Source organism: Bos taurus, chromosome 28 (genome assembly GCF_002263795.3).
Source record: "Bos taurus isolate L1 Dominette 01449 registration number 42190680 breed Hereford chromosome 28, ARS-UCD2.0, whole genome shotgun sequence".
NCBI classification, from domain to species: domain Eukaryota; kingdom Metazoa; phylum Chordata; class Mammalia; order Artiodactyla; family Bovidae; genus Bos; species Bos taurus.
The window spans coordinates 27,220,591-27,244,466 of NC_037355.1; the positions used below are offsets into that span (position 1 = coordinate 27,220,591).

The 23,876-nt window shown below is 44.2% G+C and overlaps 1 long non-coding RNA gene across 2 annotated transcripts in view; it reads right to left on the reverse strand.

Annotated features, from left to right (window-relative positions):
• Positions 1-5,059: 5,059 nt before the first annotated feature.
• Positions 5,060-23,876, reverse strand: part of LOC112444767 (uncharacterized) — a 35,471-nt gene continuing 16,654 nt past the window's right edge. Inside the window, exons 2-4 of one of the 2 annotated variants that reach the window (XR_003033121.2) lie at positions 18,488-18,594; positions 12,095-12,201; positions 5,060-5,168 (exon numbers count right to left, since the gene is read on the reverse strand). This is a non-coding gene — a long non-coding RNA (uncharacterized lncRNA). The remainder of the gene's footprint in view (positions 5,169-12,094; positions 12,202-18,487; positions 18,595-23,876) is intronic. The other variant, XR_003033120.2, reaches the window with a different exon arrangement.

The following is a 23,876-nucleotide window of genomic DNA, read 5'->3' on the forward strand; positions in this document are numbered from 1 at the left end:
TCCTAACACCTTCTCCTCACTGACAGCCAAGGCAGAGGTCTGGCCCTAGAGCCACACCTTCAGGGCTTAATGGACGAAATCTGACAAGGGCCCCAGGGAAGCCACCATCCAGGTGCCTGGGCAGGTCATGTGGCCACAAGAGCCCACCCTGCTCCCAGCCCTGGCCTGAGCAGAACTGGCCTCCTTCACATGCCCTGGCCCCTCCCCTAGCACTGCCCACTTCCTCACATCCCTCTGAAGCAGATCTTGTCTCTTTATGCATCAATTATTAATTTGCTCCAGCTACATTAAGCCTGGGTCAGTCTCTTGGTTTCTTTGTCATTTTTCCTGGAGTGGAGGTGAGTGGGGGAAGCAGTGGATGGGATTGAAGAAGCTAGATCAGACAGTCTGAGAGGAGTCAGGACTCCTTCTGCCCATCAGACATCTCAAGTGCGTGAAGCCTGACCTAGAGGCCCTTTAAAATCATCAGATCTAACACGTGGGGAAATTGAGCTCCAGGGATGGGAAGGTACCTGCCAAAGGCACAGGTTGGTCAGCTGATCACAGAATACTTACTCATCACTCTGCTATGTGGCTCTGGCTCTCTCTTTTCTGCTTGGCATCTTCTATCCTGCTCCTCTAACAGATCTATATGTGCCCTACAAGTCACATGAGGTCAAGAGGAATTTCTAAAGTCACAAGGAAATGATGTACAAAGCAGGCATTGCACTCTGATGCCCAAGAAACAGTCCATCCAGCAGACCAGTGTTTTCCAGTCCTAGTCATATAAACATGTTTTGGCAGGTCCTTCCCCCAAAACACCCCTGTGAATAAGTAAAGAAATACTTTAAACCATATACTCCTCTCACAGAGCCACAACAGGCATCAGGGTGTATAAAGGTTCTGAGAAGTTCTACAGTGGAGAAATCTGTGCAGCTCTGACTGACCTAGGGTGCCCCAAATTATTTGATGCCAGAATGGTCTAGACTCACTGTGTCCTGCAGAGCCCAGGCCTCACTGGGTTTTGGGGGAACCTGTGAAGGGGCAAAGCAATATCCTCACCTCCCTCCTTAGACACACACACACACACACACACACACACACACATCTGGTAAGTGGGAAGGTAAAGCAGATACCTGGATAATGATTCCCAAGGGGACAGAAACTAGAATGGAAGCGTGGGTTCCCTGGTGATAGCCTCCCTGGCTGTGGAGCTTGAGTTCATCACTCAGCTCAACAGGTAAGGTGATGGGGTGGAAAGTTCTGGGATTCCTAGACCTCACAAAACTGGTTGCAAATCCATTTGTTTTACCAACCATAATAATCTCAAGAAACACAGATTTCCCCTGCTGTCAGAAAGTAGAGCGTTCCTATGAAACATTCCATAAGGTGAACTGGCGAGAAGCAAAGAAGCAATTACCTTAGGACACCTCTTGCTAATGGATGCACAAAATAAATGGAGATAAAACACAGATGCTCATGGACACAGTTCAGAGCTCTGGGGCTTGATGCTGAGATGCAGAGTGTGGTTCCCAGAAAGGAGCTTGATGGGGCCACTCTCTGCTCTTGGTGCACTACCTCCATAACAGCATCAGTAAAAGTGAACACTATTTTAGTTTTCCACTTTTTTTTTTTTTTCCAAAAAAAGCAAAAACCCTCTTTGGACTTCTTTCAGTTAAAGAAAACAGGTACTAATGTAGGCCTTCTGTAAAAGTGAAATGGTGTAAAGCAAACTTTTGAAGAGAAGGGGATATCTATAGTTAGCATGAATTGAATTTTTCTATATGCCCCTCCCATTGTCTTGCATTATCCTGTTGTTTTGTTTGCTTTTCCAGTTGTGGAAAACTGAGACTCAGCAAGACCTAGTCACTTGCCCAACGTCACATGTATCACTGGAACTTCAATAGCCTGGCTCCAAAGTCCACACTGTTAACCATTACAGTGTGTTTGCTGCCTCTAGGAACAAATAATACATCTCTCTGGGCCTCGACATGGAACAACAGACTGATTCCAAATAGGAAAATGAGTACGTCAAGGCTGTATATTGTCACCCTGCTTATTTAACTTATATGCAGAGTACATCATGAGAAATGCTGGGTTGGATGAAGCACAAGCTGGAATCAAGATTGCCGAGAGAAATATCAATAATCTCAGATATGCAGATGACACCACCCTGATGGCAGAAAGTGAAGAAGAACTAGATCCTCTTGATGAAAGTGAAAGAGGAGAGTGAAAAATCTGGCTTAAACCTCAACATTCTGAAAACTTAGATCATGGCATCTGGTCCCATCATTTCAGTTCAGTTCAGTTCACTAGCTCAGTCGTGTACGACTCTTTGTGACCCAATGAACCGCAGCACGCTAAGCCTCCCTGTCCATCACCAACTCTCAGAGTCCACCCAAACCCATGTCCATTGAGTCAGTGATGCCATCCAACCATCTCATCCTCTGTCATCACCTTCTGTTCCTGCCCTCAATCCCTCCCAGCATCAGGGTCTTTTCCAATGAGTCAGCTCTTTGCATCAGGTGGCCAAAGTATTGGAGTTTCAGTTTCAACATCAGTCCTTCCAATGAACACCCAGGGCTGATCTCCTTTAGGATGGACTGGTTGGATCTCCTTGCAGTCCAAGGGACTCTCAAGAGTCTTCTCCAACACCACAGTTCAAAAGCATCAGTTCTTCAGTGCTCTGCTTTCTTTATAGTCCAACTCTCACATCCATACACGACCACTGGAAAAACCATAGCCTTGACTAGACGGACCTTTGTTGGCAAAATAATGTCTCTGCTTTTTAATGTGCAGTCTAGGTTGGTCACAACTTTCCTTCCAAGGAGTAAGCATCTTTTAATTTCATGGCTGCAGTCACCATCTGCAGTGATTTTGGAGCCCCAAAAAAATAAAGTCTGACACTGTTTTCACTGTTTCCCCATCTATTTGCCATGAAGTGATAGGAGCAGATGCCATGATCTTAGTTTTCTGAATGTTAAGCTTTAAGCCAACTTTTTCACTCTCATCTTTCACTTTCATCAAGAGGCTCTTAGTTCTTCTTCACTTTCTGCCATAAGGGTGGTGTCATCTGCATATCTGAGGTTATTGATATTTCTCCAGGCAATCTTGATTCCAGCTTGTGCTTCATCCAACCCAGCATTTCTCATGATTGTACTCTGCATATAAGTTAAATAAGCAGGGTGACAATATACAGCCTTGACGTACTCCTTGTCCTATTTGGAACCAGTCTGTTGTTCCATGTCCAGTTCTAACTGTTGCTTCCTGACCTGCATACAGGTTTCTCAAGAGGCAGGTCAGGTGGTCTAGTATTCCCATCTCTTGAAGAATTTTCCACAGTTTATTGTGATCCACATAGTCAAAGGCTTTGGCATAGTCCAATAAAGCAGAACAGATGTTTTTCTGGAACTCTCTTGCTTTTTCCATGATCCAGCAGATGTTGGCAAACTGATCTCTGGTTCCTCTGTCTTTTCTAAAACCAGCTTGAACATCTGGAAGTTCATGGTTGACGTATTGCTGAAGCCTGGCTTGGAGAATTTTGAGCATTACTTTACTAGCGTGTGAGATGAGTGCAATTGTGCAGTAGCTTGAGCAATCTTTGGCATTGCCTTTCTTTGGGATTGGAATGAAAACTGACCTTTTCCAGTCCTGTGGCCACTGCTGAGTTTTCCAAATTTGCTGGCATATTGAGTGCAGCACTTTCACAGCATCATCTTTCAGGATTTGAAGTAGCTCAACTGGAATTCTATCACTTCCACTAGCTTTGTTCGTAGTGATGCTTTCTAAGGCCCACTTGACTTCACATTCCAGGATGTCTGGCTGTAGGTGAGTGATCACACCATCATGATTATCTTGGTCATGAAGATCTTTTTTGTACAGTTCTTCTGTGTATTCTTGCCACCTCTTCTTAATATTTTCTGCTTCTGTTAGGTCCATACCATTTCTGTCCTTTATCAAGCCCATCTTTGCATGAAATTGTTCCCTTGGTATCTGTAATTTTCTTGAAGAGATCTATAGTCTTTCCCATTCTATTGTTTTCCTCTATTCATGGCAAATAGATGAGGAAACAGTGGCAGACTTTATTTTTTTTTGGCTCCAAAATCACTGCAGATGATGACTGCAGCCCTGAAATTAAAAGACACTTACTCCATGGAAGAAAAGTCATGACCAACTTAGACAGCATAATAAAAAGCAGAGACGTTACTTTGCCAGCAAAGGTCCATCTAGTTAAGGTTATGGTTTTTCCAGTAGTTATATATGGATGTGAGAGTTGGACTATAAAGAAAGCGGAGCGCTGAAGAATTGATGCTTTTGAGCTGTGGTGTTGGGGAAGACTCCTGGGAGTCCCTTGGACTGCAAGGAGATCCAACCAGTCCATCCTAAAGGAAATCTGGCCTGAATATTCATTGGAAGGACTGATGCTGAAGTTCCAATACTTTGGCCATCTGATGAGAAGAACTGACCCATTTGAAAAGACCCTGATGCTAGGAAAGATTGAAGGCAGGAGGAGAAGAGGGCAACAGAGGATGAGATGGATGGATGGCATCACTGACTCAATGGACATGAGTTTGAGTAAAGTTGGTGATGGACAGGGAAGCCTGGCATGCTGCGGTCCACGGGGTCGCAAAGAGTTGGATGCAACTGAGCTACTGAACTGAACTGGGCCTCAACTTCCACAGCTGTCAAATGGGGAATGCAAATGCTTCTTTCTCAGTCCTGTTAGGAAGAGAGTACTCCCAGACAGTGCCTGGTACTAGTAGGGAACCAACAAATGGTAAATTTCTCTTATCCTTCTTTTGCATCTTGGCCTTAAAACTGTGATGAATTCTTTACCCCTGTTTTCTCCAACAAAATGGACTGAGCTTCCTAGGGTTCTACTGTCAGGGCCACTGAGGTATGTGAAAGGAAAGGCCAGGGAGAGGGTGTCAATGTATTCCCAGGTGTGCAGGCTGACCACCCTCTGCAGCTGAGGTGAGCCCTAGCTCGAAAACACATTTTTAAGGTCCCTTTCTCCTCCCCATGTATGAAACCAAGTTTTGAAATGAGAGGGGTCAGGTGTAAATAAATATCATTAAAATCCACAGCATGTAATGGTTTATAAATTGTGACGCATAATTCAACCGGTGCCTGGGTTGCTGGCTCTCTCTGCGCCATCACTTCTCCAGTCCTGCAGCCTGCATGAGTCCCTGGTGAAGTAATAAATTGAGAATAAGGGATGCCGTGCTAACTCAATTTCACTTGTCGGCTTTAAGCTTTCATGCTGTGTGTTAAGTCTGCACAAATATCACAAAGCATATATGTGTGTGTGTGTGTACGCACATATATTCATACATATATTTGTATATATAAATTACCCTGCTGTTATGCAATTCCCTCAGGACAGAAAAACCTTTTCTGGCAAGAGTCTTGTTTTTCTAGCCTTATTGAGGCTTTGGCAGGTTAAGTCTTCTTTCTTCACTCCCCAACAGCCCTTTCCTCTAATTTAGGATCTTCCTGTGGCTTAGACCAAGCGTCTTTCTGGGGAGGAAGATCTCATGGGTCATCTGGCCCCACCCTTTGCTTCTAGGCACCAAAATTTAATTGACTCTGAAACAGAAATGAAGACCTTGCTGAGCCAGGCCTGGGGAGTGGCTGTAGAGTAGCGTAGAAGCCCCGCAAGCCTGTGTCTTGGGGAAATCTGAGACCCAAGCCTGTACTGGTGTGACTTGGGCCCTTGTGAGTGGGCCCTTGTGCAGATTCTGAGAGCAGGTCAGCAGCTCCTGAATCAGGTATTTTGGCTTTCCTTTTGCATTTAGTTATAAAACCAGTAGTTCTCAAGTTGTTTGACCCAGTGAACTGTGTGTATATATGCAGCTTTGGGGAAGTGAGTGGTAACGACCCTATATTTTTTTTTCACTCACCAGCTTTGTGACCTTAGGAAAGTGTTTTAACCTCTTTGAGCCTCCTTCTTGTATAAAAGAGAGGGTGGTTGTGTGGGTTCACTGTGGGGGTGCCAAGCATAATGCCCCACTCTCAGAGAGGGAGAGAGTCAGTGCCATGGGCTCTAGCATCCAGAGGCAAGGACAGCTGCCTGGGGGAGGGAGGCATGAGTCCCAACCTGGCCCATCAATCCTGCCGACATGAGGAACAGCATTGCCTGGGCGGTGGGGAGGGAACAAGTCTGCGTTCATTCTGGGTAATGAAAAGTGTCATCAGTAAATGAAGAATCTCCTAATTACCCAGACGTCCCTGGGAGGATTTGTGAGGCCGCAGGCTGTAACTGAGGTCCTGGCATTGAGGGGCAGGAAGGAAGAGTGTGGCAGGCTGGGTTTGTGGATGGGGGACCTATGTGGAACAGGCTCTGACCTCTGGAGACAGAGGCCCAGCCCCCGTGAAAGAGCCATAAACCAGTGGTCCAGAGCTGGAGCTGCGTGCCTGGAGTGCTCCCTCTGAAAAATGGGGAAAGTCCTCTATAAACAATATGGCCCTAAACATCACCTTTTTCTTTCTCATACCAGTTTCCCTACCTGTGAGTGCCCATTATGATGATGACTACCTGGTCGATTGGGAGGGCTGGGGACCATGGTCCAAATACTCATCAGACAGCCAAGGGCTTACACCCTTGGGACAGGTGAGTGGCAGCTGTCCCAGAGAACCCACCTGAGTGACTCAACTCAAACTCAATATATTAACTCTGCAGGTTCCAGGGGGACTTTGTTTTTCCCAGGAGGACTTTGGAATCGTCAGGATCAAAACTGAAATCCCCTCTGAACCCCTTGAGTCTCTACAGAGACAAGCTGGGGCCACCAAAGTCCTGTTTTCTGACTGTGGTTGTTGATTAGTGTGTCCCCAAAGGGCTTCCGTGGGGAGTGGGGAAGAGAGGGACCCTGGAATGCCATCTGTGTGAGGGTTCACTTGAAGATGCTTAGCTGTGTGGCCATTTTAAAACATTATTATCAAATGATATTTTCCATGAAGATCACCGTTATCACTGTCCCTGTTTGCCAGGTGAGAAGACTGAAGCACAGAGAGGTCGCTGACTCACCCAAGGTCACACAGCAGTGCCCATGTCCCTGACTCTCCTTCTGAACCCTGTGGCCTAGTCTTCTAGATCTACCATCAGTGTCTTCTCTCTCCTCTCCTATGTATGTCAGAGTAAATGTGGCTCACTGATGTGCCCCTCTCCCATTTTATGGCCAGGGAAACTGAAGCACAGAGCAGACTCTCTCAGGTGAACGCTGGGCTGAGGTGGGACATAAGCCTCTGCAGTCATCCCTCCTCTGTGCACCTACATCCACTGGTCTTCCATCCAGTTCCCCGCCCTGCTTCCCCAGCTTCATCTCTCTGCCCGGGTACGGTGGTCAAGAAGACCCAGTGCAGAGAAAGAGTGATGACAAACGACTGCCCAGAAGAGATAATCCACTATTAAAACACGCCTGCTATTCTAATTATAAAGGAGACCAAATTGGGTTTAAATTGGAATTAATTGGATGCTCCCTTATCCATGCCATCTATCTTGCACTCACCAGCCCTTCTGGATGGGTGGGATGGAAGAAAGCAGAATCTCATCTTCTCCGCCACTGAACACACATCTCTGAAGGCGACCTGCACCCAGCCCCCAGCCCCCAGCCCCTAATCCCTTTAAACGTTTCAAGGAGCACAGACAATGGGAGCTGGGGTGCCTGGAGCCCTCCTCTGCCTACCTCGCCAGAGGGGGATGAAAGGGGATTAGGTGACTCTGGGAATCGGTGGGAGGGGGATCACACCCCAAAGGACCAAGACTGAAGGAGGCAGGCAGGTCAGGCCAGCCCTGAAATGCATGCTGGAGTGTTGTAGTGGGCTGGGAGATAACAGATCTGTACACAAAGCAAGGCCAGCTAGGGAGAAAGCTGGGGAGTGGGGCTTGGCTGAAGGGTCTTCAGATTGGATGGACTTGATGGGGAGGAAAATGAAGCCATCTAGCAGGCAAAATATGGTTCCAAGGCCAACTCCCCTGAGTCTACAACAAATTGTTAGCTCCTTGTAAGGGAAAGGTGAAACCTGCCCCACCCAGAAACCACTGTTACCCTGTGATTTTTAGGCAGTCCCTTGTCCCTGTATTATTGCAGAAATCTCTTCTTCAGCTTGGCTGGGCATTCAAGGTTTTTGCCTTATACCATTGGTTAGTCAAAGCACTTGCTACTCTCCTAGGGTCTCACACTGGTGACCCACAGGCCACACTTCATTTGGCTTGCTTTCGTTTTGTTTTTGTCTTTGTCTTGAAAGCCCTTGGCTGTTTTTGGTACTCTTTTCATTTTGTCCATCCCCACTTTTCCTAATTTAATCTTGAACCTGGCCTGCTTCATTCATTTACATTACCTACCTGGCTCTAACCGTCATATGAGTTTGCGGTCCCTCACACGCTCACGTGCTGTAGCTGATCTGGCCTTTCCACTGCCCCTTGACCTCATCTCAGCCTCCTCGCACCTTTGCTATACTACACCTCCCCCACAACACACTCCTCCAAATCCCACTAGTCCTTTAAGGCCTATTTCTAGGAGGCCATCATCTCTGGCCTTGGGCCCTCAGCGTCTGTTCTTCTCATGCCCTGACAACAATGTTCTTGAGGTACTCCTCCTGGGCTCCCTTTGAGTCACTCCCTTCCTGGAGTTATCTTATTTCCTTGGGTTTGTAAAACATGTCCTGGGAAGGACTTACTTGGGATCCCAACTGAAAAAGCAAGTTGCTGGAATGGGAACACAGAAAAAGCTGAGCGATTGCCTGGTATCCAGTTACTAGAGGTTGAAGGGGCTTTCTGTGTGCAGAACCATGGACAGAGCACTGAGAGCAAGATGGAAAGGGAGCCACCCCAGGATGATCTCATGTTCTCTGGGCAGCAAACTTCTGCTGTGAGCTTTACCCTCTGGCCTGCTTATACCTTTCCTATCTTAGCACTCACCTGTTTCAGTATTCCACACTGCTGGCCAGCCCACTTCCTGGTCAATGTGACCCTCAAGACACACACACACACACACACACACACACACACAGATGCATTCATGTGTGCAGAGACCACCAAACACAGATATACGGACCACTGTACCACTTTCCATCACCTAGAATTCTGCCGTCTCCACAAATACCCCACATCTAGAATTCTGTTCCCAATACACGTACCCAGAATGCACCCCTCTATCCACACCTAAAATTCTGATTGTGTAACTAGGACATTCCATTCTCCCTTATGTACCAAGAAATTTGCCCCCACCTCACTATCCAATGCTTTGGAAAGGCTCCCCTTTCCTTACTCACAGAGTGATGCACCCCTGTAACATCTCCCCCTCCCTTCATTATACCCACATATGGCCCCTACACCCAGCCAAATTTCCCATCTCAAATCCCAAAACCATACCATGGGAGGAATACTACCCTCCCACACAGACATGCAATATGAGGCTGGAGAATTCTGAGCCCATATTGCCTGCCTTCCACCCTTAGCAGTGGCTTGTCCTTCCTCTGCCCTAGGACAAAAATGCTTTAAGGCTTATAGTTTTCTAGTCTGAGTGAATGAAACACATGTGCAGGGAGTTACCATGATTCACTTCCAATGTAGGGGGTGCTGCATTTTCTTTTCCTTTGTGTTCAAGGTAAATATTTTCTTAGCTTTCTAATTCTGAGCTTGGTTGATGGAACATTTTAGGCAGGCTGAGATTTGGCCAGATGCTCAGAGATCTTAGCTCCTGTATGCCAGGAAGAGAGGTTGGGGGACCAGAGTATTGACTTGGGAAAGAGTGTTTTTAGCTTCTAGGTCTTATAAACCATATGGGTATCTTGCCCTCTCTAGCCACAGACTCCTATATTAAAGCATCACTCTTGAACAAAGTAATCTGTGAGACAGTAAAAGGGACTAGAACTCTCTCACTCAGAGAGAGAAACCAAAGTGGCTTGGGAGGTGATAAAAACACAGGCTTCAGGTTTCTGAAAATCAGGAGATGAAAGGTGAGTGACAGCTGCTATGTGGTTTTGAGACATGAATTAAGTGAATTAATGTGAAAGGGAGAGAGGGCAGGAGAAGTTTCCAACATGGTTGGTGGTAGAAATGGGAGAAGCTAACATCTGAGGGAGCTTCAATTGATAAGGCAGACAAAAACTGCCACCAATCAACTATGTATCCAGAAATTCTCATTGAACACTTATCACTTGTTGGGCTTGATGTGAAGAGCCTGGGACAGAAAGATGAGGCTGCTAAAATCCTGTCCCTGAGAGAGGAGGATTGAGAAGCTGGGTGGTACGGGGTTGTGGACTTGTGGGAACTCAAAGATGCACAGGGGTCAGTAAGGCTCCAGGGAGGCCATTTGAACTGGGCTTGGAAGACTGTGGGGGCCTTGTCAGCCAGCTGAAGGAAGGTAGTGAAGGTGGGAGGTACTGCGTACATGAAAGCATGAAGGAACATGGTGATTTTTGAGAGACCAGGCTAAGTTGTTTGGATTTGACCCTTGAATACAATGAGGAACCCTCCAACTGATGGTATGAAGGGTTGATTAGCAGGTGTAATGTGGAGGAAGGAGACCCAAGAGAAACTGTGATTCAGAAATGAGGGTCTGATCAAAGGCCACAGTGGTAGAAAGAAGGGCATGAACACACTTCTGAACTAGCCTCGGTGCCTCCCAGACTGTGGAGGTGAGAGTAATGGAGGAGCTAAAGATGACTCAGATGTCTTTAGCTCAGGTAACCAATGGATGGGATATACTTAGCATTTTTCTAAATAAAATGAATGAAATTGGCCAGGCTTAATACTGGCCAAGTATACACTACCTCCCACATCCAAGTCTCAGCATCTCTCCCAAACACACATTGGTAAAGAGGGTACAGTTGGGGCAGAGTCTCAACCCTCTTCCAACTTCCCAGAAAGAAAATGAATCTATGGTTACCAAAGGGGAAGGGTGGGAAAGAGATAAATTAGGAGTTTGGGATTAACATGTACACACTACTATTTATAAAACAGATAACCAACAAGGACCTACTGTATAACACAGGGAATTATACTCAATATTTTATAATTACTTATAAGGAAAAAGAATCTGAAAAAAATAGATACACTTACATGTATAACTGAATCACTTTACAGTACACCTGAAACTAACATATAACATTGTAAATCAACTCTGTGTGTGTGTGCGTGTGTGTGTGCGCGCACGTGCATGCTCAGTCACTCAGTCATGTCTGACTCTATGACCTCATGGACTGTAGCCCACCAGGGTCCTCTGTCTATGGGATTTTCCAGGCAATAATACTGGAGAGGGTTGCCATTTCCAACTCCTGGGGATCTTTCCAACCCAGGAACTGAAAACACACACACACACACACACATTTTAATCTTTGGAAACAAGATAGAATTGCCAAAAGTACATACACTGGGAAGTAAGAAGCATGATTCTTTTTCTGCTACAACATTAAAAAACCTTTTCATTAAAATTATCACATAATAAAAAGTATGAATCTTGGGAAAGTTTGGATAAGAATGAAAGAATAGGACTTCCCTGGTGGTCCAGTGGTTAGGAATCCACCTGCCAATGCAGGAGAAACAGGTGTGATTCCTGGTCTGGGAAGAGTCCATGTGCCTTGGGGGAGCAAAGCCCATGTGCTACAACTGCTGAGTTCACTTGCCACAACTACTGAAGCCTGCCTGCCCTAGAGACCATGCTCCGCAACAAGAGAAGCCACCCCAATGAGAAGCCCACATACCGCAACTAAAAGTAGTTCCTGCTCAGCACAACTAGAGAAAGCCCTCAAGCAGCAATGAAGCCCCTGCTGCTAAGTCGCTTCAGTCGTGTCCTACTCTGTGCGACCCCACAGACGGCAGCCCACCAGGCTCCCCCGTCCCTGGGATTCTCCAGGCAAGAATACTGGAGTGGGTTGCCATTTCCTTGTCCAATGCATGAAAGTGAAAAGGGAAAGTGAAGTCACTCAGTCGTGTCCGACTCTTAGCGACCCCATGGACTGCAGCCCACCAGGCTCCTCCGCCCACAGGATTTTCCAGGCAAGAGTACTGGAGTGGGCTGCCATTGCCTTCTCCAATGAAGCCCCAGTGCAGCCCATAAATAAATAATTGTTTTTTAAAAAAAGAATGAAAGCGTAAGAAAAACCACCTCACCTCTGCGCCTAAGGAGGCTTCAGCACCACGGACAGCAACACATCCAGGATGGTGCCTAAAAATGTAGTCATGAAGCACAGTGGGGCTTGAAGATATCTGTGAACCACCTACAATTTGTACACAGATGTAACAGATTGAGTCATTAGGAATTCTATATTGTAGGTGCTTTAATATTATTCTATCTATCCTCTATAACCTTGAAAGCAGAAATCTTGCCCACCCCACCCCCATCACTGTATTTTTGTACCAGCCCCAAGTAAAGAAAAACAAGCCCCATAGAGGGTCTAGGTTTTGAGTGTGACTGTGGGACTAACAGATCTTTTCATAAGAATAAGGGAATGGTAAGGAAAAACATATGTTTGAACAGAGAAGAGCAGAACAGCCTGGCACCTGAATGTTACTGAGCCTCTGTAGCTTGTGAAAAGAACAGCATTTCAAGCTTCTTGGGAAGGGAGGATGTGTGGACCTGAGCCTATTCCCAGGAAGTAGGACTTCCAATGGGCTGGCTGTTTGGGTGGCTGTGAGGACTGGTCACTGAACAGTAAGGTGAAGGTCACTATGAACTGGCAGGGAATGGGTGGAGCCTCTATCAGAGGAATGGATTGTAACTCAATCCAAAACTAAATAAGGAGGAATCGAGGGGAGACGTGACTCCCTACACCCAGCAAGCATCATGACCTGTCCAGGACTCTAAGCCTGGGACATTTGTTCAGACCAAGGCTTAGGAGAAACCTAGAGAGTTACTAATACTGCTTGGTAGGTGCTGAAGCTGAGTTTACTTTGTTCAGAAAGAAACGTGTACTATGTATATTTTGAGCATTGTGGAATAACTATGTTATAATTCATTCATTAATTTACTCAACAAATATTGAGTTGAGTAAATGATGTTGTGGCATGCACTGGGTGTGGCCATGAGGATAACTAGGGAGTAAAATTTCACAGTCTCTATGCTCTTGGATATCATCTAATGAGGGACATTGACATTAGTCAAATAGTAACAGTAATAGAAGGAAATTTGCAAGCATAACAAACATTTCTGAGAAGGAAAGTTACCCAAAAGTATGCTAGAAGATTGCACAATGGGGGAGGAGTGTGTTGGCTGGTCTGTAGGTAAGGGAGGTCTCTGAAGAAGTGACACTTGAGCTGAGAGGTGAGGAATAAGCTGTCAGTCACGGAAAGGGTTTTGTCACTAGCACAAGAACACTGATGAGCTATTGAAAGGTTTTGAGGGGAGTGGGAGAAGGGCCCGGCATCATGATTGAATTTTCATTCTGGAAAATTCACTATTTTTGCCTGTGAAATGAAGTGAAAGTCGCTCAGTCATGTCCGATTCTTTGCAACCCCATGGACTGTATCAGATCAGATCAGTTGCTCAGTCATGTCTGACTCTTTGCGACCCCATGAATCACTGCACGCCAGGCCTCCCTGTCCATCACCAACTCCTGGAGTTCACTCAGACTCACGTCCATCGAGTCAGTGATGCCATCCAGCCATCTCATCCTCTGTCGTCCCCTTCTCTTCCTGCCCCCAATCCCTCCCAGCATCAGAGTCTTTTCCAATGAGTCAACTCTTTGCATGAGGTGGCCAAAGTACTGGAGTTTCAGCTTTAGCATCATTCCTTCCAAAGAAATCCCAGGGCTGATCTCCTTCAGAATGGACTGGTTGGATCTCCTTGCAGTCCAAGGGATTCTCATGAGTCTTCTCCAACACCACAGTTCAAAAGCATCAATTCTTTGGTGCTCAGCCTTCTTCACAGTCCAACTCTCACATCCATACATGACCACTGGAAAAACCATAGCCTTGACTAGACGAACTTTTGTTGGCAAAGTAATGTCTCTGCTTTTCAATATGCTATCTAGGTTGGTGATAACTTTCCTTCCAAGGAGTAAGCGTCTTTTAATTTCATGGCTGCAGTCATCATCTGCAGTGATTTTGGAGCCCAGAAAAATAAAGTCTGACCCTGTTTCCACGGTTTCCCCATCTATTTCCCATGAAGTGATGGGACCAGATGCCATGATCTTCATTTTCTGAATGTTGAGCTTTAAGCCAACTTTTTCACTCTCCACTTTCACTTTCATCAAGAGGCTTTTGAGTTCCTCTTCACTTTCTGCCATAAGGGTGGTGTCATCTGCATATCTGAGGTTATTGATATTTCTCCCAGCAATCTTGATTCCAGCTTGTGTTTCTTCCAGTCCAGTGTTTCTCATGATGTACTCTGCATATAAGTTAAATAAGCAGGGTGACAATATACAGCCTTGATGTACTCCTTTTCCTGTTTGGAACCAGTCTGTTGTCCCATGTCCAGTTCTAACTGTTGCTTCCTGACCTGCATACAAATTTCTCAAGAGGCAGAGCAGGTGGTCTGGTATTCCCATCTCTTGAAGAATTTTCCACAGTTTATTGTGATCCACACAGTCAAAGGCTTTGGCATAGTCAATAAAGCAGAAATAGATGTTTTTCTGGAACTCTCTTGCTTTTTCCATGATCCAGCGGATGTTGGCAATTTGATCTCTGGTTCCTCTGCCTTTTCTAAAACCAGCTTGAACATCAGGAAGTTCATGGTTCACATATTGCTGAAGCCTGGCTTGGAGAATTTTGAGCATTACTTTACTAGCGTGTGAGATGAGTGCAATTGTGCAGTAGTTTGAGCATTCTTTGGCATTGCCTTTCTTTGGGATTGGAATGAAAACTGACCTTTTCCAGTCCTGTGGCCACTGCTGAGTTTTCCAAATTTGCTGGCATATTGAGTGCAGCACTTTCACAGCATCATCTTTCAGGATTTGAAATAGCTCAACTGGAATTCTATCACCTCCACCAGCTTTGTTCGTAGTGATGCTTTCTAAGGCCCACTTGACTTCACATTCCAGGATGTCTGGCTGTAGGTGAGTGATCACACCATCGTGATTATCTGGGTCGTGAAGATCTTTTTTTGTACAGTTCTTCTGTGTATTCTTGCCACCTCTTCTTAATATTTTCTGCTTCTGTTAGGTCCATACCATTTCTGTCCTTTATCGAGCCCATCTTTGCATGAAATGTTCCTTTGGTATCTCTAATTTTCTTGAAGAGATCTCTGGTCTTTCCCATTCTGTTGTTTTCCTCTATTTCTTTGCACTGATTGATGAAGAAGGCTTTCTTATCTCTTCTTGCTATTCTTTGGAACTCTGCATTCAGATGCTTATATCTTTCCTTTTCTCCTTTGCTTTTCGCTTGTCTTCTTTTCACAGCTATTTGTAAGGCCTCCTCAGACAGCCATTTTGCTTTTTTGCATTTCTTTTCCATGGGGATGGTCTTGGTCCCTGTCTCCTGTACAATGTCACGAACCTCATTCCATAGTTCATCAGGCACTCTATCTATCAGATCTAGGCCCTTAAATCTATTTCTCACTTCCACTGTATAGTCCATGGAATTCTCCAGACCAGAATACTGGAGTGGGTAGGCTTTCCCTTCTCCAGGGGATCATCCTAACCCACAGATTGAACCCAGGTCTCCTGCATTGCAGGTGGATTCTTTACCAACTGAGCTATGGAGAAGGGAATGGCAACCCACTCCAGTATTCTTTACTGAAGAATTTCATGGATAGAGGAGCCTGGCAGGGTTACAGTTCACAGGGTCACAAAGAGTCAGACAGAACTGAGCAGGTTTTTGCCTGGGTCCCACTCAAGTGCAGGACCTGAAGTAAGGACTCATGTGCAGGCAGTTTACTGAAACGTGATCCCAGATATCAAAGATGAAGGACCAGAGAGAGTGAAAGAGGGAAGGAGAAAAAGCTAATACAAGGGTGTATTACTGAGTTATTCTCACCCATATAAAACCAGAACTGATCACACTGGGATCTCTGAGGAGGACAAGGAATGCCTCTTGAAAATTTTCACATGATGGTTCATAGAGAGAACCATTTCTACATTGACTCCTATCTATCCATTGGCCCCAGGGGTGTTGACTTCCCTCTGCCATGCTTCCAGGCTGCACATACTCCCTGCCACGTAGATCTCTGCTGGTGTCCCACACTGCAGCGTCAGAGAAGCCCTGTGTGGCACTGGAGGAGTGCAGAAGCAAAAATCACACATCGTATATTTGCGCTAAGATACTCAGTGGAAACCATGCTAGAAATGTTCACTGCAATCATGACTGGCATAAGAGAGAGGCTGAGAGGGCTGTTCAGTGGGTACATAGAGCTTCTGGTACTTTCCTTTAGCCACATGGTCTATTTCAGGTGAGGGAGGAGGGTGAGTTGGACCATAGACACAGATGGTGGCAGTGCAAACAGAAGTGAGCTGGGGAGAAGTGAAGATGGAAGACTTGGGCTACAGTTTGGAGGTCGAGCCAACAGCACTGGCTGGTGGGCTGGCTATATAAGGGCATGAGGAGAAAGTGGAAGCAGGAACAACTCATGCGTTTTTAGCCTGAGCAACTGAGCAGATGGCAGAAGCTCTGCTTGTAGAGTCTTCAAATAAAGGCAAATGGGAAGGAGCGACCAGTGAACAAAGAGATGCATGGAAACCAAGAGAAGAAAGCTTCAAAGACACTGGCTACCTGTGGAGGAAGATGGTGTGACAGGCTGAATTATGCCCCCTGTCTCAAGATATCCACACTTTAACTTCTAGAATCTGTGAATGTTACCTTATATGATAAAGGATGGGAGGCTTTCCGGATGTGATTAAATCAAGGATCTTGAGATGGAGTGATCATCTTGGATTATCTGGGTAGGCTCCAGGGAGATTTGACACAGACAGAAGAGAAGGCAACATGAGCAGAGAGACTGAGCTTGTAATGACATGCCATAAGCCAGGCAAGGCCAGTAGCCACCAGAAGCTAGAAGAGGCAAGGGAGAACCTCTCCCCTAGAGGCTCCAATGGGAATATGGTCCTGTTAACATCTTGATTTTGGTCCAGTGAAATTGATTTCAGACTTCTGACCTCCAGAACTGTGGGAGGATAATCTCTGTCATTTTAAGCCACCAAGCTGGTAGTCATTTTTCACAGCAGCTACAGGAAACTCATACAGATTTGGATAGAAAAGTGATCACAGAATTTAGAAACATGGAAGTCTTGGGGATTGAATGCAGGGAATGAAGGAAAGGGAGGAATCAAGATACCTGAGTTTGGGGTTTAAATAAGCAAATAGATGATGGTGACACTTACTGAGATGCAGAACAGGTTTTGGGAAGCAGCATCAAAAATTCTCTTATAGCCAATTAGGTCTGAGAAGGATGTAAACATCACTGCAGTTAAGGACACTACAGCCAAGTGAACTACAATCCCAACTGCTCCTGCAGGACCTTGCAAAAACCATGGGGACAATGCTTTCCAGTTTACACATGGAATGAGAACTAGAAAAGATACTTTAGCTAGCCCTTATCCAGTGCATACTGAGTGAGCATGTATGTGCCCAGAGAATTCTTTGCTGTGCCAGAGTGAGTGCCAGTTCATGCCAGGGGTGTCCCCAGGCATTCCAGAAATAGTAGTTAGTGCCAGAGGGGTCATGATGAATGCAAAGCAAGTTAACTTGATGCTGCAGATGTAGAAATGCATGCCAGAAGAGAGATATATTGGCTGGGGAGATTAACAACATGTTCCAAAGGGGTAATATTAATACACCGAGGAAGGGATGAAAATGAATTCAGAGAGTGACTGCATATGCTAGGGGAGTCACATGGCACATGGTGGAACTGAAGGAGCCAAGGAATAAACATGTGGCAGGCCGTATGCTTTCGTGCTGCATTCATACAGCAGGAGTGAGGTCTCGGCTGCCAGTGCCAGGTAGGGGCAAGCCTGTACTCATGTTCCAAGAGCCCAGGGCTACTGAAATCCTGCCTTACACCTGAGTCCTCCTCCTTCACAAGGATTTGGCATTGAAAAGACCTCTCTTGTCTCTGGGACCATTGCCATGTACCAGAGAAGGACAGGTCCCAGTTCAGAGGGGGTCAACTGTCCCAAGAACCAACTATGGGGGATCCCAGGAGATTCAGGGCTTACTGATGCCCAAAGGTGTGAGGCCCCAGGAATGTGCATCCCAGAGCAGCCTCCCACAAACTATTATTTGTTTCCAACTTTTCCCCTTCACTTAGCACACCTGGGGTAGGGCTCCTTGATTGCTCTTATCCACCTTCAGGAACCAGTGAGGAGAGAAATGTGAAAGGGAGACCAGATGCCTGTAAAATCACCATCAGGCCATAAGGATTTGCTGAGCACTGACTGTGGGTTTGGGCCTGAGCTGAGAGCTCAGGAGGATAGTGAGTGCCAGGAATAGAAACCAGTAAATCATATAGTAGGGAGATGGGGTGGGCAAGGGTGTGGCAGTGTATGTCAGCAGCCAACAGCTTCCCAGATGATTTCACTCTCACCTTTCCCTTTTCTCTGTATATTATGTATGCTGGGCAGGAATTCTCCTTACCTTCATTTTATAGATGGGGACACTAATGCACAGGAAAGGAAAGTGATCTGCTCAAGGTGAATGGATCTTGGTCTCTCTTCCCTGGCCCAGCACTCTTCTCTTTATAGCTTGCATCCCAGGAGAAAAATTAGACATGATCTCAACATTGTATTCTTGACATAATCTTGGTGTTTATGTTTTCTGACAAAACATGGTCATGGCAGAGAGTTCCAACAAAATGTGGTCCACTGGAGAAGGGAATGGCAAACCACTTCAGTATTCTCACCTTGAGAACCCCATGAACAGTATAAAAAAGCAAAAAGATATGACACTGAAACATGAACTCCCCAGGTTGGTAGGTGCCCAAAATGTTACTGGAAAAGCACGTAGAAACAGATCCAGAAAGAATGAAGAGGCGAGCCAAAATGGAAATAACACTCAGTTGTGGACATGTCTGTCTGATTCTATAAAGAGCAATATTGCATAGGAACCTGGAATGTTAGGTCCATAAATTAAGGTAAATTGGAAGTGGTCAAACAGGAGATGACAAGAGTGAACGTCAACATTTTAGGAATCAGTGAACTAAAATGGACCAGAATGGGTGAATATAATTCAGCTGACCATTATATCTACTACTGTGGACAAGAATCCCTTAGAAGAAATGGAGTAGTGATCATGGTCAACAAAAGAATCCGAATTGCAGTACTTTGATGCAATCTCAAAAATGACAGAATGATCTCTGTTCATTTCCAAGGAAAACCATTCAATATCACAGTAATCCAAGTCTGTGCCCCAACCACTATGCCAAAGAAACTGAAGTTGAACGATTCTATGAAGACCTATAAGACCTTATATAACTAACACCAAAAAAAAAAAAAAAAAAAGATATCCTTTTGATTACAGGGGACTGGAATGCAAAAGTAGGAAGTCAAGAGATACCTGGTGTAACAGACAAGTTGGGCCTTGGAGTAAAAAAGGAAGCAGAGCAAAGACTAACAGTTTTACCAAGAGAATGCACTGGTCATAGCAAACACCCTCTTCCAACAACACAAGAGATGACTCTACACATAGAGATTACCAGATGGTTAATACTGAAATCAGATTGATTATATTCTTTGCAGTCAAAGATGAAGAAGCTCTATACAGTCCACAGAAACAAGACCGGGAGTTGACTATGGCTCAGATCATGAACTCTTTATTGCCAAATTCAGGCTTAAATTGAAGAAAGTAGGGAAACTACTAGATCATTCAGGTATGACCTAAATCAAATTCCTTATGATTATACAGTGGAGGTGACAAACAGATTCAAGAGATTAGATCTGATAGACAGACTACCTGAAGAACTATGGACAGAGGTTCATGACATTGTAGAGAGGCAGTGATCAAAACCATCTCCAAGAAAAAGAAATGCAAAAAGGCAAAATGGCTGTCTGAGAAGGACTTACAAATAGCTGAGAAAAGAAGAAAAGCTAAAGTCAAAGGAGAAAAGGAAAGATATACCTATCTGAATGCAGAGTTCCAAAGAATAGCAAGGAGAGATAAGAAAGCCTTCCTAAGTAAACAATGCAAAGAAATAGAGGAAAACAATAAAATGGGAAAGACTAGAGATCTCTTCAAGAAAACTAGAGATACTAAGGGAACGTTTCATGCAAAGATGGGCACAAGAAAGCACAGAAATGGTATGGACCTAACAAAGTCAGAGATATTAAGAAGAGGTGGCAGGAATACATAGAAGAACTACACAAAAAACATCTTAATGACCCAGATAACAATGATTGTGTGATCACTTACCTAGAGCCAGACATCTTGGAGTGTGAAGTCAAGTAAGCCTTAAGAAGCATCACTACAAACAAAGCTAATGGAGGTGATAGAATTCCAGCTGAGCTATTTCAAATCCTAAAAGATGATGCTGTTAAAGTGATGCACTCAATATGCCAGCAAATTTGGAAAACTCAGCAGTGGCCACAGGACTAGAAAAGGTCAGTTTTGATTCCAATCCCAAAGAAGGGCAGTGTCAAAAAATGTTCAAACTACTGCACAATTACACTCATCTCACATGCTAGCAAAGTAATGCTCAAAATTCTCCAACCCAGGCTTCAACAGTGCATGAACCAAGAACTTCCAGATGTTCAAGTTGGATTTAGAAAAGGCAGAGGAACCAGAGATCAAATTGCCAACATCCACTGGATCCTAGAAAAAGCAAGAGAATTCCAAAAAATCACATTGACTTCTGCTTCATTGACTATGCCAAAGCCTTTGACTGGGTGGATCACAACAAACTGTGGAAAATTCTTCAAGAGATGGGAATACCAGACCACCTTACCTGCCTCCTGAGAAATCTGTATGCAGGTCAAGAAGCAACAGTTAGAACTGGACATGGAATAACAGACTGGTTCAAAATTGGGAAAGGAATACATCAGGGTTGTATATTGTCACCCTGCTTATTTAATTTATATGCAGAGTATATCATGTGACATGCCAGGCTGGATGAAGCACAAGCTGGAATCAAGATTTCCGGGAGAAATATCAATAACCTCAGATATGTAGATGACACCACCCTTATGGCAGAAAGCAAAGAGGAACTAAAGAGCCTCTTGATGAAGTAGAAGGAGGAGAGTGAAAAATCTGGCTTAAAACTCAACATTCAAAAATGAAGATCATGGCATCCAGTCCCATCACTTCATGGCAAATAGATGGGAAAACAATGGAAACAGTGAGAGATTTTATATTCTTGGGCTGAAGAATCACTGCAGATGGTGACTGCAGCCATGAAATTAAAAGATGCTTGCTCCTTGGAAGAAAAGCTATGACCAACCTAGACAGCATATTAAAGAGCAGAGACATTATTTTGTCTAAAAGGGTCCATCTAGTCAAAGCTATGGTTTTTCTAGTAGTCATGTATGGATGTGAGATTTAGACCATAAAGAAGGTTGAACACTGAAGAATTGATGCTTTTGAACTGTGGTGTTGGAGAAGACTCTTGAAAGTCCCTTGGACTGCAAGGAGATCCAACCAATCCATCCTAAAGGAAATCAATCCTGAATATTCATTGGAAGGACTGATGCTGAAGCTGAAGCTCCATACTTTGGCCTCCTGATGTGCAGAGTCAACTCATTAGAAAAGACCCTGATGCTGGGAAAGACTAAAGGCGGGAGGAGAAGGGGACAACAGAGGAGGAGATGACTGGATGGCATCACCAACTCAATGGACATGAATTTGAGCAAGCTCCAGGAGATGGTGAAGGACAGGGAAGCCTGGCGTGCTGCAGTCCATGGGGTCATAGAGTCGAACACGACTGAGGGACTGAACAACAACATTGAGTCATGGTGTATTAATATTTTTTCGCACTGCACTGGGTCTTTGTTGCTGCATGTGGGCTTTCTCTAGTTGCAGTAAGTGGGGGTTCTTCTCCAGTTGTAGTGTGCAGGCTTCTCATGGCAGTGGCTTCTCTTGCTGCACAGCATGGCTCTACAGTGCACAGGCTCAATAGTTGTGGCATGTGGGCTATTTCCTGCTGAGAAAAAGGAAATAAACCAGTGAGCCCTGAAATTGTTGCAGCTTAGTGCCTTGAAAGAGTTTTCAGTCCTCAATGGAAGAAGGGGGAATCCAGGTGGAGACTAGTGGATTCCTTGGGTTAAGAAGGGCAAAGTTAAGCATCTGGTGAGATATAGGGATCTCAGATTCTCAAAGGAAATGTTGCATAGAGAGAGAACCCTGAAAATCTACAGAGGGGCCTTTCTAAAAATTCAGCAGAGTACTGATAAGTGCATGTATATAAAGAAATTATCCATGGCTGAGGGAATAAAAACAATATAAAAAGATTAGGAAATAGTTCCCAAAGTTCACACAGAGCCAGAGGTTGGGGTTCTTCCCACTGCCAGACTGGAAAAGCTAATAATTCATGGAGTATTGGGTAGAATATTCAGGAAGTTCTTGCCTCAGTAATGGGGAATAATGGGCCCGAGACTGAGCAACTGCTCCAGATCTGCCTAACATGTCATAAAATCAAGATGCAAAAGGATCAGTTCTTTCCAAGTAATTTAGCTGCATCATCCCAAGGGGAAAAAAACAAGAATAGTTACATGAATATAAAAATAGCCAGGACTCAATAAGGTAAAATCCATAATGTCTGAAGTCCATCAGATTACCAACCATACTAAGAAAAACATGATCCATATTGAATAGAATAATCAATGAACTGGGCCAGACCCAGAACTGACAACAATGTTAAAATTTTCAGACAAGAACATTAAAGCAGTCATTATAACTATATTCCATATGTTCAAAAAGTTAAGTAGATACACAGAAGATAGTATTGTTTAAAAAAAAATGATCATCTACAATTGAAAGCTCCAACGTCTAAGATAAAAACCTTGGTGTCTGAGATGGGGTTAATGACAAATTAGACATGGCAGAAGAAAATACTAGTGAATTTGAATGCATAGTACTAGAAAGTATCCAAAATGAAACACACACACAAAAAAAGATATTTAAAAATACAAGAGCATCATTGAACTGTGGGGCTTCAAGGAGATTAATATATAAGTAATTGAAATCACTGAAGAGAGGTGGAGGTTAGAGAGAAGAGAAAAAATTTTTGAAAAGATAGTAGCCAAAACTTTCAAATTTGATGAAAACTATTAACCCATGAATCCAAGAAATGAAAAGAATTCCAAGCACATGAAGAGAATTGACCCCAAGGCATATCATATTCAAATTGCTCAAAACCAGTGATAAAAAGAAAGTCTTGTCAGATGAAAAGACACTTTAGAAAAGAAAAAATGGTAAGAATAATATTTCAGATTTCTTATTAGAATAACGGAAGCAAAAATACAACTTTTTAATTTCTGGGGAAAGTTGTCAACCTACAATTCTATGCCCAGTGAAAATATCTTTTAAAAATGAAAATGAGACAAATATATTTATAGATACTCAAAAGTTTAAAGAATTCATTGCCAGCATGTTGCAATCTGAGAAATGCGAAGAACATTCTTCACACAGAAGGAGCATGACACCAGATGGAACCAAGGATCTACACAAAGGAACAAAGAGCCCTGAAACGGGTACCTACATTAATACAAATATCTCAAAGCTTTTAACCACGTGAATATCTTTATTGTTTGAACAAAATGGTTATAATATATTGTGTAAAGCATATGACAATAACACAAGGGCCAGGAAGAGAGAAACAGAAATGTATTATTGTAAGGTCTTTATAATATGTATGTAGTGAATACATGAGAAGGTCGACTATTTGAAGGTAGACTGTGATAAGTTGGCAATAACTATAAACCCTAAAGTAAACACTAAAATAATAAAACAAAGAGTGACGCCTAACAAACAAGCCAAGGATAAAATTGACTCATAAATAATACTCAATAAATAAAAAAGAAGTAAGAAAAAAGTAAAG